The sequence below is a fragment of the Staurois parvus genome, unplaced genomic scaffold, assembly GCF_062004578.1.
Source record: "Staurois parvus isolate SC_StPar_1 unplaced genomic scaffold, SC_StPar_1.0 ptg000448l, whole genome shotgun sequence".
In the NCBI taxonomy this organism is placed as follows: Eukaryota; Metazoa; Chordata; class Amphibia; order Anura; family Ranidae; genus Staurois; species Staurois parvus.
The window spans coordinates 1,564,785-1,570,000 of NW_028318244.1; the positions used below are offsets into that span (position 1 = coordinate 1,564,785).

The window sequence follows — 5,216 nt, forward strand, 5'->3', positions numbered from 1 at the left end:
GGTATGGGGGGTATATAGGGTGCGTGCACGGTATGGGAGGTATATAGGGTGCGTGCACGGTATGGGGGGGTATATAGGGTGCGTGCACGGTATGGGGGGGTATATAGGGTGCGTGCACGGTATGGGGGGTATATAGGGTGCGTGCACGGTATGGGGGGGTATATAGGGTGCGTGCACGGTATGGGGGGGTATATAGGGTGCGTGCACGGTATGGGGGGTATATAGGGTGCGTGCACGGTATGGGGGGTATATAGGGTGCGTGCACGGTATGGGGGGGTATATAGGGTGCGTGCACGGTATGGGGGGGTATATAGGGTGCGTGCACGGTATGGGGGGGTATATAGGGTGCGTGCACGGTATGGGGTATATATAGAGTGCGTGCACGGTATGGGGGGGTATATAGGGTGCGTGCACGGTATGGGGGGTATATAGGGTGCGTGCACGGTATGGGGGGGTATATAGGGTGCGTGCACGGTATGGGGGGGTATATAGGGTGCGTGCACGGTATGGGGGGTATATAGGGTGCGTGCACGGTATGGGGGGGTATATAGGGTGCGTGCACGGTATGGGGGGTATATGCCGTATACAGGAGGTGTATGGGGTGTGTATGCAGTATATGGGGTGTATATGCAATATACAGAAGGTATAGCTGGTGTATATGCCGTATACAGGAGGTATATGGGGTGTATGCCTTATACACGGGGTGTATATGCCGTATACATGGGGGGTATATGCAGCATACAGGAGGTGCAGGCAGTATGTGACGTAGCCGCGTATAGGTCCGTGTGACTACATATTGGAGGGAAGATGGGATCACACGTCGCCCAGTCCGCCGGCCGCTCTCCTCCTCCGTCGTGTATAGGGAGGGGGCGTGTCCTTCTCCGCCCGCTATGTGTACGGGAGGGGGCGTGTCCCCCCGGCCGCTGATGTGTATATGGGGAAAGAGGCGTGTCCCCCTCAGCCCGCTGTCTGTGTACGCGGTGGTGGGCGTGTCCTCCTCAGCCTGCTGATGTGTAGATGAGAGAAGGCGTGTCCTTCGCCGGGCGCTGTGGGTACGGGGAGGGGGGCGTGTCCTCCGCGGGTCCCCGGCCACCAATCAGCGGCGGAGGGCCGAGCATGTGGGCAGCTTGTTTACAAGTAAGAGCTGTAGCGGCTGTAACCCGGCCGGCGGGAGGAGGAGGAGGAGAGGGAGGCGGCGGTGTAGGAGGAGGGGGCGCTCCGGACATGTAAGGCAGAGGAGCCCGCAGACGGGAGCAGGCAGGCAGCACACCGCCATCCCCGGGGAGTGGAGTACGGGACGGAGCGGACCCTCACCGGACAGGAGACGGATCGCACGGTGCACTGAGGAGCGGAGTACGGCCGGCTGTGTCCAGGCTGCAGGTAAGACGAGTGTGCACCCCGCCATCCCATCCATCTCCTCCATGCACCGGCCACCGTGCACCGCGCCGACCGCCGCCTCCGGGCAGATATGTGGGGGGGCGGGGTGCTCGGGGAGCCCGGGCCCGCCATGTGACACATGTACACATATGATGGGGGGGAGGGGGCGCCCCTTGTTTATCCGCCGAGGGGGGCGTGGGCTCCCCCACACTCCATGACACAGGCATGTTCACCACGGGCCCCGCCCACCTCTGCACACACCCCCCTTCGCCGCTCACGCCCACATTCTCAGCCTCTAGGGGCACGCCCACCGCCGAGCCCCGGGACACGCCCACCTCCCCTGCGCCGGCTTTATTCCGCTCCCTATTGGTTGCCATGGATTGGCCGGCTCTGAGCTCACACATGGAGGAGCCCTTTAAATGTACACACCGCGGTGCTGGATCATTGCGGGCCCATTGGGGGCTCCTGGGTGGTCTTATGGAATGTCTCCCCAGTCCAGCCTCTAATCAGTTCTCGGTTCCATCCGGCCTCCGATCGTCTGCCCCCCCCCCCCCCAATCCGACCGGCCTCCAATTGTTCCCCCCCCCCCCTTGCCCGATGGGGGGGGGGGGGCTCCACCAATCCTTTACCCCCCCCCCCCATCCCCTCTCATCGAACGAGAAGCCTCCAATCGTCCCCCCCCCCCCCCTCGATCCGACGGGGGGGGCCTCCACCAATCGTTCCCCCCTCCCCGATCCGACGGGGGGGGGCCTCCACCAATCGTTCCCCCCCCCCCCCCCGATCCGAAGGGGGGGCCTCCAATCATTCCCCTTCCCCAATCCGGGGGGCCTCCAATTGTTCCCCCTCCCAACCCCCCCCCCCCGATCCGACGGGGGGCCTCCAATCGTTTCCCCCGATCCGACGGGGGGCCTCCAATCGTTCCCCCTCCCAACACCCCCCCTTCCTCCCCTATCCGACGGGGGGCCACCAATCGTTCCCCCCCCCCCCCGATCCGACAGGGGGCCTCCAATCGTTCCCCCTCCCAACCCCCCCCCCCCCCCCCGGGCCTCCAATTGTTCCCCCTCCCAACCCCCCCCCCGATCCGACGGGGGGCCTCCAATCGTTCCCCCTCCCAACCCCCCCCGATCCGACGGGGGGGCCTCCAATCGTTACCTTATCCAACCCCCCCCCGATCTGACGGGGGTCCTCCAATTGTTCCCCCTCCCACCCCCCCAAAGGGACAGGGGGCCTCCAATCGTTCCCTGATCTGACGGGGGCTCCAGTCCTTTCTTCCCGATCTGACAGGGGGGCCTCCAATCATTCCCCCCCGATCGTTTTTCTATTTCCCAGTCGGCTCCCATTTTTCAACAGGCCTGCAAGCTTTTCCCCCGATCCAATCGGCCTCCAATCACTTCCCGTATTACAATCGGCCTCCAATCACTTCCCGTATTACAACTGGCCTCCAATCATTTCCTTCATTGAAGCCAGCCTCCAGTCTGTGCCCATATGTTATCTGACCTCCAGTTATTTTCTAAATCCCAATTGGCCTCCCAATTCTCCATATTCCAACCAGCCACCAATCATTTTCTCCACTCTGATCATTTCTCCATTCCTACTGGCCTCCAGTTTTGTACTGCATTGAAGCTGGCCTCCAGTCGTTTCCTTGTTCCAATCATAAACCAGCAGAGCCAATCTGCCGCCATGTTTTCTATCACTTCATTGCATGCCACTGGGCACAATCTGATTGTACAATGCTTCTCGGCCACAGAGCTTGCAATTATTTTGTGCAATGGTTTCTGACCATACAGGCTACAATCTGATTGTATGATTACTACCAAATCTCTGCAGGCCCTAAACCGTTCCATTTCTGCACAATCAACTGTCCTCAATGGTCTCTCTTAATGTACAGACGTGGAATGATGTGTGTATTGTAGAGATTGTACAATCGGATTGCAAGCTCTGTGGCGGGAAGCTTTGTACAATCGGATTGTAAGCTCTGTGGCTGGGAAGCTTTGTACAATCGGATTGGAAGCTCTGTGGCTGGGAAGCTTTGTACAATCGGATTGGAAGCTCTGTGGCTGGGAAGCTTTGTACAATCGGATTGTAAGCTCTGTGGCCGGGAAGCTTTGTACAATCGGATTGGAAGCTCTGTGGCTGGGAAGCTTTGTACAATCGGATTGTAAGCTCTGTGGCCGGGAAGCTTTGTACAATCGGATTGGAAGCTCTGTGGCCGGGAAGCTTTGTAAACGGCTTTTTTATTTTATTAGAGCTAAAGGTGATTGTATGAAGATTGTACAATCCGATTGTATAGTGTATGGCCAGGTTCAGAAGCAATGTTTGGGACTCCCTTAGCAGTGCAGCCTGTCTACATCCAACCAGGCCCAGGCTCTATAAATCAGCTGCTGAATGTAATGGGGGTTGTACAATCCGGTTGTAAGATGTGAGGTTGGCTTTATGGGGATTTGTGATCCTCCTTTTTTTTTTTTTTTTTTTAATTGACTTTTGAAACGTCCGATTGTGTGTTACGTGTTCAGAGACCAGCCGTGTGCTGCAGGGTCAGGAGAATCGGTCGTGTCGCTGCAAAGGAGCTTACAATCTGATTGTGTACAGCACACACACGGCGCAGATCTGGATTTATTGGACGGCAATTGGCATTCCCGGGGGACGGCGGACCAGGTTTCTGGGATTGGTTTTGGTTTTGTTATCCCAAAACCAAGAGGACATGTGCAAGAACTCCATGCAGTGATCAGTGGTCGTCCCTGGGGGGCGCTGTGCCCAGAACTGCACTGCTGAGTGGAGAATACAGTGTATATCTGTGTAGTGCAGGAGGGGTACACCGTATTGGGGGATGGCTATGGGGTGTGTGTGTGTGTGTGTGTGTGTATATATATATATATATATATATGGGTGTAGGTGTACATATGATACAATGCTCCATATATGGATATGGGGGGGTGTATGTGTAGTAAATAAAAAATGTATATATGTGTGTGTGTAATATATATAGTACAGATGTACATGATACAGTACAGGGTGTATATATGAATATAGAAGGCATGCACAGAAAAAAAATATCTATATGAATTGTGCGTATATAATAAAAAATAAATAAACTGTATATTTTGGTGTAGGATGTATGTGTATTATTATTATTATTATACAGTATTTATAAAGCGCCAATAGTTCACTCAGCGCTGTACATTACAAAGGGGGACAGAACATGTGACAGTACAATACCAATACAATGCAAAACATGAGGGGATCGAGGGCCCTGCTCTTTCGAGCTTACAATCTAGGAGGGAGGGGATAGTGGTACAGGAGGAGATAGCTGTGGGGGATGGAGTGGTAGGAAGAGTGGAGGAGGTCAGCAAGTTAGCAGGGGGTGGGGTAGGCTTCCCTGAAGAGATGGGTTTTCAGGGTGCGCCTAAAGGAGAGGAGAGTAGGTGATAATCTGATGGGTTGGGGCAGGGAGTTCCAGAGGATGGGTGACACCCTGGAGAAGTCCTGGAGGCGGGCATGGGAGGAGGAGACCAGGGAACTAGAGAGAAGGAGGTCTTGTGAGGAGCGGAGTGTGCGTGTTGGGCGGTACTTGGATATTAGGTCAGTGATGTAGTTCGGGGCAGTATGGTGGACAGCTTTGTACGTCAGTGTTAGGATTTTAAATTTGATCCGTTGCGCAATCGGAAGCCAGTGGAGGGATTGGCAGAGGGGGGTGGCGGAAATGGAGCGGTTGGAAAGGTGAATGAGTCTGGCAGCCGTATTCAGGATGGACTGAAGCGGGGATAGCCAGCGGCGAGGCAGGCCAGTGAGGAGGGAGTTGCAGTAGTCGAGTCGTGATATGATGAGGGAGTGGATGAGCT

At 55.8% G+C, this 5,216-nt stretch overlaps 1 protein-coding gene across 2 annotated transcripts in view; it reads left to right on the forward strand.

The window, feature by feature from the left end:
- Positions 1-1,245: 1,245 nt before the first annotated feature.
- Positions 1,246-5,216, forward strand: part of ZNF395 (zinc finger protein 395) — a 42,793-nt gene continuing 38,822 nt past the window's right edge. For both annotated transcript variants that reach the window (XM_089688171.1, XM_089688172.1), the window contains exon 1: positions 1,246-1,380. The gene's annotated coding sequence lies outside the window, so the exon portion shown is untranslated. The remainder of the gene's footprint in view (positions 1,381-5,216) is intronic.